We start from the raw sequence: 11,926 nt of genomic DNA on the forward strand, positions 1-11,926 counted from the left end.
CGCGGTTGTGAAGAGTATTTCATATACAAATGTTTAAATTGTTGTTTTTTAGTGTTCTTGCAAAAATATATACTAGCTAATCATATTCAAAATAATGTTTTATTCATTAATCATCATCGCTGTTTTAAATCCTACATTTACATAGATTCTATGTAAAATGGTATATGCTCACAATTTGCACGATAATTATTCATTTTTATCTTTCTATAGAGCAAGACACTCTTTGCAATTTATGATTGGTTTTTATACTTTTTATGACTGGGAATATGTACATCACGATGCATGTATCTTCTAAGAGGCATTTTTTTTAAAAATGAATCGTGATTACATGCAAAATATAAATCCATGTCTTATGTTCTATCAAAAATTTTGAATTTCTTTGGGTTTTTAACATGTTCTATTAGATCTAGGCAATTTAATTAGGAGTTATTTATTTTTATTGCATTTAACATACCATTTTCAAGTCAAAATGATTACAACCTAGATAAATATAATCTTGCACAATTTTTTGAAGTCTTTAAGTCTCTCTATGCTTTGTTTGAACTAGTGTGAAAGTGCACAGTATAAAATATAAGTAATAAATTCACAATATGCTTAAATGTTTCAAGTTTTCAACCTGTATTGTTTGATCTAGATGAAGTTCTTAAAAACTACTTGTTTGCTTTGCATTTTACACGAGTAAGCATCACATTTTAAAATAAAAATTGATTCCAATGTGTATCAATATAATTGCACATTTCTTAAAGTCTTCAAGTCACGGTTATGGTTTCTTTGAACTAATGTGAGAGTGTTACTGCAGTGTGCACCAATGAAATTATATTTGATATGTTGTTTTTTATTGTCCAGTGCTAAAATGACACCAAACAAAAAGAAAATTATTATGCGTACCATTAAAAAGAATGTATTTTGGCAATATGATCATGTGCAGATATTTGCATACAACAAATTAGTGAAAGCGATGTCTTCATTAAAGACCTCACTAGCCCTATATGGGAGAACATAGAGCGTAGGTTGCGAGTTGAAGGCCAATATGAGTTGCTGATTCCAACTATTATTCAAGAATTTGACCCCCACCACAAGGTTAGGATAGTGTTGGGCAATATCAAAATTTGTTGCAGAGACGTAAAGGAAGATAACCCTCCCACCTGTAATATGGAAAAATTAGAGCTTTGGAAAAGATTATGGGAGGAAGAGAAGATCAAGATGAAGCGGGTGAAATCTCAAGACCAAGCTTCCTTACCCAAGAGATTGAAGATGTCCTAAGATGCGCAAGCGGATGTGGGTGGCCGATCAGATGCCAGTGGCACCGGCACAATAATGAGCATGGCATTGAATGCCAAGTGTGCTCATCTCATTGGCATCCCCCACGAGGCCCTGGTAGAAGGTACAAGGGTTGGAGCATGCTCTTTTGGTGTGTGCACACTGTTCACCATTAACACTAGAATGGTAACCTAACAGGACATAAAAGTGTCCTTTCAGGGTTTTGGGAAAAAATTCCAAAACCATAGTAGATCCACTCATTTTGAAAAATCCTTTCATGAGCTTATAGTTCAATAACTACTACATATGGAAAAAATGATAAACTTGTAATTTTTCTCATCCCTTGGTCACTACAAGCCTACAAAGTTGATCGGCTAGTGCATTTTGCCCAAAACAGCAATTTCTTACGGTTGATTGCATATAAATAAGAGTGGAGATTTTTGTAGGACATGAGATAAAATGCCCTGTTAACTTAAATGGGTTGGTGACCCAAACATATGGCTTCTTTTACCTCACTAATTTTTTTTGGGCAAAAAAATAGGTACAAAAAAGTTGCATTTTTGCCATTCTGCGGACCTATCATCAAAGTTTCTATAGTCACGCTCAATACAGATACTATATACATGTTTTCTTAGTTCCCTTTGGGCCTCTGGATTCAAAAGGAGCCATGGAGCATGTCAAAAGGATAATGGATCTCTTACAATTGGAACCTTGGGGGCAATGATAAAGTGCTAAATACAGCAAACATGAAAAAACTCGGTTTAGCATTATGACCTCTAGAAACCCATAGAAACTACTCAATATCTAGCCAAGTTTGTAGTCTATAATTAGATATGGTTACTACCTACTAAATACACACAATTAGCCTAAGAAACTAGCAATATTGAGAAAGTTATACTTGCTACTCTAAAATGTATCGTATTCTTCAGCAATCAAAAAACTCAACCATCATCATATACTATGCTATATAGCATATTAGGTCCCCCAAAACTCAAGGAAGATTAGCTTTATGTTATACATTACATTCACACAATCAAAATGGATATCAAGAAAGCCACCAAAAAAATCATAAATGTGCTAATTTTGGCCAAAAAACAGGATTATGCAATTCTTGTAAATTGGTCATACTTTCAATTTTAACACTTATCTCTCCCTACAAGCATCAAAACATGTTGAGAACTATGAAGGCCTAACCTCTAGCCATCTAAACCTCACAAACATGAAGTTTAGAGTGGTATAGTCGCCAAAAATTAAAAAAAAAGCCAAAAACAGGACCCGTTTTTTCACATAGTTCAGGTTCAAAAATGTTGTGCAAGAGTAAGGTTAATGGTGAGATCGATACTCAAAAAAAAATGCTAAGTTTTTTTCAGCTCATAAGGCAACTTTGTGGATATATAGCACCTAGAAATTCATTTTCATACTCTTCAAATAATTCAAGAAAAATGGTCACTTAACAGAACACAAAAGCATCCAAGGACATAAAAGTGTCCTGTTACCATTCTAGTGTTAAAGGCATATCTTTCTTTCCAGAGCACAATACATATGTGGAAAAATGCTACAAGGGAGGGAGTGAGGTAAAATTTGATAGCTTTCAGACAGAGCAAGGAATGCAAACACTTCACCCCTCCATTGTAAGAGATATTGGCTTTACCACCGAAGCTCCGTGGATCACAGTCTTTCCATACTACAATGGAGGCACATTGGGGGGCATGATGTGCGGCTTGCCATTTGTCCACGGAGCGTTCAGACACCACATGCACATGCTACAACACGACTGGACGACATTGTGATTTGCCACTAGCAAATTAGTACTTACCAGAGATAGAGACTTCACGGATTAAAGTAGTGATTGAGTATATGCCAGTAATCTATCACACTTTAATTGATGGCGTTGCGGCTGCTCACTCGATTTGTGTAGTTTATAGCGACCTGCACCCTTTGAACATAATGTTGGACTTTAATCTCACAAATAAACCCCGTGTTGGAATCATTGATTGGAGAATGATTCTTAGAACACCAGCTAAGCGCGTATCAAATAATTATTTTCATCCAAGAAAACAGTTGGACCTTGAAATTTTGGAGGCACAGAAAGCAGGTAAAGGAGAGATTGCAAAGCAACCGTGGATTGCTCCAAAAATATATGATCGACGACGCACAAATGCGTACATAAAAGAAAGCAACATTTATGCATTAGGTTATCTATTGGACATGCTGATAGACTTTTGGAGTGCAGTTAGGAAAGTTTATTTCCTAGGAGAAGTTCAACATCTGATTCCACAGTATCTGAGTCATCATAATCTGACTCAACAAACATCTGACTCAATAGAATTTAGACTCAGTAGAAATCCGACTTTGTAATATTCAGAGTCAACAATATTCAAAGCTAGTATTTCAACTGCAGACCCAACAATATTCAGACTCGAGAATAATTTGACTGACCAGATATCAGACTTAACAATAATCAAAGTCAACAAATGATTAGACTTAGCAAATATCTGACTCAACAATATCTCAATAAACACATGGCACATCGTGGTGGTGGATTTTATAGAAATCCGACTCGGATCCACACATCCCTTAATCAAATTCAAATTCCTTATCCTATTTTTCCAAAAATCCCTAGTTACTATATAGCATAAAGTATAGTTCTTGGAACCTAATCCAAGATATACAATATATACCATACAGCACTATGACAAGCTCAATGCTATGATCTTCATATGAAGCAAAGTGTAGTGCATGGTACTTAAACCAAGGTACACAAAATACATCATAGAGAGAAACTAAACATCGCCCAAAATTTCCCCAAGGGATTATATCACATGAGAGCTCATAGAAAATGAACTTATGAAACCAAAACTAAATAAGTATGTCCATTTTCCAAGAGCATGAAGTAAACATTAGCAGAACCAGCCTCTGCAACCTTTGAAACATGGGAATTTGACTCTGAAAATTGGGTTTTTGCAATCCGGGCACCAAACCCTGAATATCCTCTTGTATCTTCAAACGTCCTTCAATTTGGAAATCTTCATATTCAGCCTTCAACAACATGTGCGTAAAGACATAATGCTCTCAACATCCAAATAAAAGATGATCCACATGATCCATAAATATATGTTCTTCAAAATCAAGTAGTTTAGGTAAACCTGAGACAAAACAACTGCTTCCATATGAAACAATCATTCCACTTAGCAAACTTTGTAATTTTGTCATGAAAAACATCCAAAATATCATATCTCTTTGATTTCCACTTGACTTTTGAAAAATTAGGAAAAAAACCCTCTTTGACTAATCATCAATCTGCAAAATCTGATTCAAACAATATGAAATATGGATCACTGAGTCATCAAATGCAACATCTTGCATCTGCAAAATCTGATTTGCAACTTCTGCATTGAGAAAATCAACAATATGCACTTCAGACATAGAAATCTGATCTTGAAAAACTCCAAAATTTTGAATATTTGCAACTTTTGAGTTTGAGAATAAGCTCATACAACTGGTATGTATCTCCATAATCAACTTTAGCCACCAATTTGAAGCAAATAACACTTTCAACAAATCAGATTTCACATGGTAATGACCTAGAATTGGTTCACGATGAAAAAACCTCTTTGCAACCATCAAGCAATGATTCTTCAGCATCTACAACATCTTAGGACACTGATACTTTGATTCAAAATCTAATTTAGGCTCCAAAAACCCACTTTCTTGATGTTGCAAATTCAAGAAACAATCAATCTGACCTTCCTTTTTTTTCTCAATCAAAGATCCTTCTATTAGTTAATGAAACTGCCCATAGGGCTACAACCACCTCTACGAGAGAGGGATAAAACAAGCATGATGGGGAGACTTTCCCAGTGAAAAAAAGTAAACTATATAGAGAGGCTAAATCAAGAGATGGGAGGAGAAAAAAGCCACACAGATGGTCGGTAGTTCCATCTAAGTACACCCTAGACCATGTTGTAGAAAGGCCTAGGACGCCAGAGTCAAAGGAAATCCTCTCTGCGCTCCTGCATGCGATCGAAGCGGCCCTATAGTCTCTTGAGTTGTCCTCTGAGAGTGTGGATCATCTCTAGCCAAAGATCACGAACACTCTACTGGTGGCACAGGGAGAGCCTCAAAGATGCGGAAGCAACGAGCCCTCCAGATGAACCAGAGTGTCAGGCCACTGATGAGCTCCCAACAATCCTCTCTCTCACTGCACCACTCCTGTGGAGTAAAATCTGTGGCAGGCTGACTATCATCTTGCTGGTGGAAGATAGCTCAAATTGAAGTGTCGGGCCCGTGAGGGTGGACCAAGCAGCTGCTCCCCAAGTGTACTCTCGAGCCGTGGAAAGAGCAGGCATCAACCAAAGAACACAAAGCCACACCTGATGTGGAAAAGGACAGTCCCAAAGAAAGTGACACTGACTTTCCACAAGATGGTCACAAGGTGCACATGCGATCGAGAGACCACTACGCAATAGCCATCTCCCAACTGCTGTAGCTCTGTGTGGGACCAGCCACTAAAACAAGGTGACTCGCCTTGGCTGTCTGGAGTCCCACAACCTCTCCGAAAAGGTTGCCATGAACTCAGCTGCTGTGAAACCCTCCTCCTGCCAATGAGGTTTTGTACGGGGCAAGCCTCTCTCTGTGCTCCTAGTATGTGACATCCCAGTTGAACAGTGTAGTGAAAGAAAGGGACACCTGGGTGGTCTGCAGAAGAAAAATGGTTCCTCCAAATCCACTCTCTAGGATCCCACTCTACTCGTGCCAGTGGACAATACTCCCAAGCCCACAGTCTCCAATGTCCAGTCTCAAGAGCTACTGGGCCAGGATCGATGACACAAGTCCTCCCACAGATGCCCACCACTCGGATCCTTTGAAAACAGCACTACCACTTGCGAGGCCTCTACGAAAACTCGCTGTAAGCGTCCCTCACCTTTTAACTTGAAAAAAGGGAGGAAACATTTTCAGAGCATGCCCGGACTGAGATGAGAACCTCCAATCATGTGAAGGCTCCCATCCACCTGGGTGCTGCTGGCTCAAGAGGTGTGAGCCACTCAGCTGGAACTGCCTCTGAGATGTCCTGGCACATGCTCTACACCCCTCTCATGCCCTGTAGCTCCAAACGGTGCAAATCCTCTAACAAGCCTAAAAACTCTAACCAGTCATCTAAAGAGAACGTTGGACCCGCTGCCATGGAACCCTAGAAAACATGAGGCTGACTACCAACCAAGTGGCCTCTCTGAGTGCTTACCATGGGGTTCCAAACAAGGGGCTATCGTAGGCGCTCCTCCTTGCAAGTAGGCGGTTGTCAGTGCTCTAGGCCTCGCCGTAAGTTCTCCCAATATCGAAGCAAACTCGCAGCGAAGCGGTCCTCCTGTCTCCTGCTCAAACTAACTCTGCACATCTCTGTGAAGATCCATTTGGTCGAAGGTCATTCGGGACCTCCAACCTGAGGCACCCTAGCACGAAGCCGCTGTAGCAAGAACTCCTTCCAGGGATCCTTACCTATAAGAAGTCCTCTGACTATGAACTTCCCGAGAAGGGCTCTGCTCTGCTGTGTTGGGTCAATGATCCCAAACCCTCTCTGTGAACAAGGAAGAGTGATGACCTACAAAGCCACTTTGGCTTGGGCTATCTGAGTGTCACGTCCTGACCAAAGGAAGTTCCTAATAAGCCTCTCTACCTGGATACAAGAACTTGAGAAGATCCAGCAAGAAGTGACGTACCACATTGTCGCCAACAACACCTGGTTGGCCACTACTACTCTGCCAACGAAAGAGAGTCGTACTGAGCTCCAATGTAGCAACTTCCTCCTGATAGAGAGGAGGAAGGGAGCAATCTTCTTCTCGAGAGACAAGTCCAGGCCAACCTGATAGCCCAAGTACCGAATTGTAGTCCCTGGAGGAATCCACCTGAAACCCTCACCTGGCATCCAATCACACAGAGGAGCACTACCAACCGAGAAAGCCACTGTCTTTCTCTAGTTGATCACTGCGCCAGATGCACAATAGAAGGTCTCAAAAGCTTGCTCACACCTGTGAAGGTTGGCCTCTTGGCCATCCAAGTACAAGGTTGAGTCGTCAGCAATCTCAGTGTCCAGCAGCTCATCTCCCCAAATAGTAAGTGCTAGTCCATGCAAACCAACCTGCTACGACACCGAAAACCTGCTCATCGCCTTAGCATAGAACAGAAAGAGGAAGGGGGCGAGAGGGCATCCCTATCCGACCAAAATTGTGAGCATGAAATGATCGCCTCTACCTCCTAACAAAAGTACCTGACTGGGTGCTCGTCTGTACAAAGCTGACACCCCTCTGATACAAGAATCTGAGAAGCCCATCCTGCGTAGAGTTCCCTCCATAAAGTGCCAATCAAATCTATCGTAGGCCTTCTCAAAATGGAGAAGAAGAATCACCAGATCCTCACCACGGAGCCTCGCTAGGGCAAAAGCCTCCCAAAAGGTAATGTTGTCAAGGATACTATGCTCCTTGACAAAATCAGTCTGGGTCCCATGTATAAGGCTCTCTAGAAGTGGATGGATACTCAAACTCAGAGCTTTGGCAAGAATTTTGTAGACTGAGTTGAGGATGGTGATGGGGCGCCACTGCCGAATCTCATCCAAGGAGCCACTCTTCTTGGGAGTGAGGTAGATCAGACCCTCACTCATGCTGTCAGGCATCTCTCTTGTGTGCAAGATGTACTGGAAAGCACTACAAAGATCAGGGCCAAGCAAGTCCCAGTACTCCAAGAAACAACTGGGAGTCAAGCCATCCTCACCTGGACAGCTACCACGTGGGAGTGCACCAAGAGCCGTGTGCAACTCCTCAAGATGAAGTGGAAGCTCAAGTATCGGCGCATCTCCTCCGTCACAAGGCAAGGCATCTGTGCCTACACCTTCTCCTTGCATGCATCCTGACTCTCTGACTAAGACTTTGCAGATAGTAACTCACAATAAAAGTTAGTAGCAACTACACGCATGTCCTTTGGATAAGAAGCAACTGACCCGTCGGGCCTCGTCAACTGACTGACCTTGGCATGCGTATGCCGAGGTCCCACTGCCTCGAAGAAAGCACCAATCACTCTATCACCCACCTACGTCCACTAAGATGCCTGTCGATGAAAAGAAAACTGATGGCACCGCTCCTCTATGCTAACAAGCTCTTGGCGAGCCTGCTGTAACTGCTCCTCCAACCAAGGACTATCTAGATGTTGCTCCTACATCCTCTAGAAGGAAGAAACGCCCTGTTTGAGACGTTGCTCCTCCTCTCTCGCTATAGTCAGGCGAGTCAAGGACTCCTAGAGAAAGAGAAAACTAAGTTGAGCTAGTCCTGAGGCCATTCTGTCAGCAGGAGAATCCTACATGTCCAAGCTCTCTTGACAAAGAGCCTCTACTCTCTCTTTGAGTGCAGAGTCCACCAAGACCCTCTCAGGGATGCATAACATTGTGCTCCCCCACCTCTGCCTATCTGTCACTGTGAGGATCACTGGTGCATGGTCCGAGAAGGAAGTCCCTGCGAGGATGCCAACTGTCCCACCCGAGTCACAGAAAAAGTCACTAGTGTAGAAGTGATCTATCCACGATAGATTCACTCCTTCTACTCTGCGGTCTGAGCAAGAGAGGGCCACGTTGTCAGGGGGCCTCATAAAGCTAGAGTGCTGCCACACATCTGAAACCCTCAGTCATACAAAACCTCTCCCAAGCTACCAGCTCCACTCCCTACACAGTAGAGTGGCTACCACCAATCCGGTCAGAAGTGTCCTCCAACATGTTGAAGTCACTGCCAATGCACCACTGATCTGCTTGCAACAGAGACTCAACAATCTGTGACCAAAACTCTACTCGTGCACTCGCCACATTGGGTGCATATATGTTCAGGAAGCCCACGAGGCAACCCTGAACCTGCATAGTGATCCATTGAGCCCTGCTTGGCACAATAATCCCTTTGCCCATAATGGCCTGCTATAGAGACTCTGCAATAGTAATACATACCCCACCCTAGATGCCTCGAGGTCCAAAAGAAGCTGACCAAAAAGTCTCATAGATACCACACAAAATCTGACCACAACATTGAATGCGGCAATCACAAAGATGGTGCTCCTGCAACATAAGAATGTCAATCTCACCACCCACAAGGCATCTCTGCAGCTCTTGACGCAGCCGACCACTCTTTGCTGAAAGTGAGTCCCTCCTAATCCTTGCACATTCCCGAGCGTGCAGCCCAAAGGGCTACATCCTCTATCCAAGAATCCTCATGCACAAAAACATAACACGGAGGGCACTGAGTGTCAGCAAACAAGTGCACCACAATGTGCCTGCAACCTGCTGCATCTGGAGGTGTCACGCTGAACTTGGCAAGAGGCCAAAGTGTCTACACCAGATCTATCAGTGCTAAGTCCTCTGTGTGATGTGAGAACTCAATATCTTGCGTGTGGAGCCAGTAGTCCAGGATTGTGTGTTGGGTCCACTCCGTGGTATCGCTACCACACAACTAAAAGGAGAAATCCACCGCTGTGTCCAGGGCCTCACTGCCTCTAGTTGCAAGAAAGAGGACGTGGACTTGAAAGCTGGCCTTCTCCAAGTTGAAAGAGGAATCACCCAAAAATCAAGTGAAGCTGTAATCAAAGAAATCCCAACGTCTACCAATGCCGAAGCTGGTAAGATCTCTGAGGATCACTGCAAAGGGAGAAGTGAGCACCAAAAAAGGCGGCCTTAAGTGGGGCTGTCCCTCACAAGCCACACGGCTCATAGTGAAAGCACTACCAAGATAACGCCTTGCGGCAAAAGCGTGGCCAGTACCCTATGTCTGAGGAGTAGTGGCGGAGGGGTCCGGAGACAAGGTTGTGGGCCCCATCGAGGAGAGGGGAGGGGCAGGGGGGTGAAAGTGGAGGTGTGGGGGAGGGGGAGGTGGGGGAGATAAGGCGGCAGCGGCTGAGGGAGGAGGAGGCGTTGGTGGAGGAACAAAAGTGGATGGGGCCTCCTCAGGCAGGTCCTACTTAAGGGGGTCAAAACGGTTCTCAGTCGGAACCCAGTGTTGCTGAGCTGCGACAAGTCAGCCACCAAGAGGAGCAGTGGGGTGAGCTCTCCCTTGACGGCGGAGTCTAGGCACCTGTTGCCAACCATCAGTTGGCTGGTCACTGGGTCTCGTCAAAGTACCAGCCTTTGTATCCTGTGTACCTGGCTGCTTGGAATGCTCAGCCTTGGGCGGCTGTGCATGCGTTGTGGGTCGAGGTCTCCTACGAGGGCAGGCCTTTTCCATATGGCCCATCTATCTGCAAATGAAACACTGCTTTAGGAGACCCAAATACTCCACACTCTATTTAATCCATATCCCCCACTCACCCTAGGCAGTAGTACCTCATTGGGGAGGGAGTGTGTGTCACACACAAGAACCCGCACAGTAGGTAGACCTGCGGCCTTGGCCACAACTGAAGCTCCCGTGCGTGGAAACTCCAAAACTGTCCTGAACATGGAACCAATCCTGGGTAGGAGGGGATGGTACTCTCCCCTCAGGCCTAGAAAGCAAACCAAAATCGGCAGGTCTACCTCCTCCTCGAGCACATCTATAGTAGGGTCTAAATCGTGATGCCAACGTCGGAAGTAAGCTCGAGCTGCTTTTATGTCAAGCGGGCTCATCAAATTCACTTTGGTTTCCATAGCTGTAGACTGGAGCTCGACCTGGTAGTACCCTCTCCCAAGAATCTGGACATTTGTGATCTTGCCCACATCGGAGAGAAGACGAGCCTACAATAAATCCCAAATTTCACCCCGAATGGGCCGAATGCCAATGATTTTACAGATAACCAAAGTGGCCTGCAAGCGCACCACTTCGGCCATCAAGCTCACTTGTTCTTCTGGAGAAACAGCAAGTTGAAGGTTCGGCTCCGCAGTGTCGGGCGAGGGGGCTTCTGTGGAGTCCCTATGAGGTGGAGTAGAGGCCACCATTCTGTGTCTGTGCTGAAAGGGTAGGGTTGTTGGTGTCGAGGCAAATCCCAACAAGCTGAAAAAATAGCGTACAAGAATGTAGAAGGCGAAAAAGGGATGAAAAAAGGGGGTGGGGGGGAGTAAGAGGGCTAAGGCCAGGGGACGGGTGGTTGTATTGGCGGAAGATGGGGGTGCGGGGGCTGGTTGTACCAGTACAATAGCGCGTTGGAGGGCTGGACAAAGGCGGGCAGGGGAGTGTGCAGCGCGAAGGAGGAGGGGGGAGGCGGGAGCAATCATGAGGGAGTTGCGTGCGTAGGGGGGCATGAGCAACAATAAACTTGCATTTTTAATCTGATCTTCCTTTCATTCAATCTGAATTGATTCATAGCTATAGAATAATGTATTAGCATCATCTTTACACAAATTTTGTAGATATATATTAGTTTGCTCAAGTTTCTCCTAAAAAAAATTCATAAAAATCTGAGTCTGGCTGCAAAACAAATAAATCAATAAACTCCTCCTCAATCTGAGCACTTTCAAGATCATTTTGAGTTGCGAAGAGCTCCATAAACACTTCAAAAAAATTTGAATCAACACCTTGAAGCTTAGCTTGCTCTTGTTTGCATTCAAGAAAATATGCATGATCTTCCATTTGAGAGAATTGAAGATATAGGGTCTCTTTCTTGAGTTTGAACTCCCTCCATCCAAGAGGGTTCCATATCTGATGTTGGCATTTGTTCAATGCCTGATGATATG

The 11,926-nt window shown here is 43.9% G+C and overlaps 1 pseudogene; it reads right to left on the reverse strand.

Annotated features, from left to right (window-relative positions):
- Positions 1–4,119: 4,119 nt before the first annotated feature.
- On the reverse strand, positions 4,120–4,764 carry LOC147423163 (uncharacterized; annotated as a pseudogene).
- Positions 4,765–11,926: the final 7,162 nt, after the last annotated feature.

The sequence above is a fragment of the Adiantum capillus-veneris genome, chromosome 26, assembly GCF_014529385.1.
Source record: "Adiantum capillus-veneris isolate H3 chromosome 26, ASM1452938v2, whole genome shotgun sequence".
In the NCBI taxonomy this organism is placed as follows: domain Eukaryota; kingdom Viridiplantae; phylum Streptophyta; class Polypodiopsida; order Polypodiales; family Pteridaceae; genus Adiantum; species Adiantum capillus-veneris.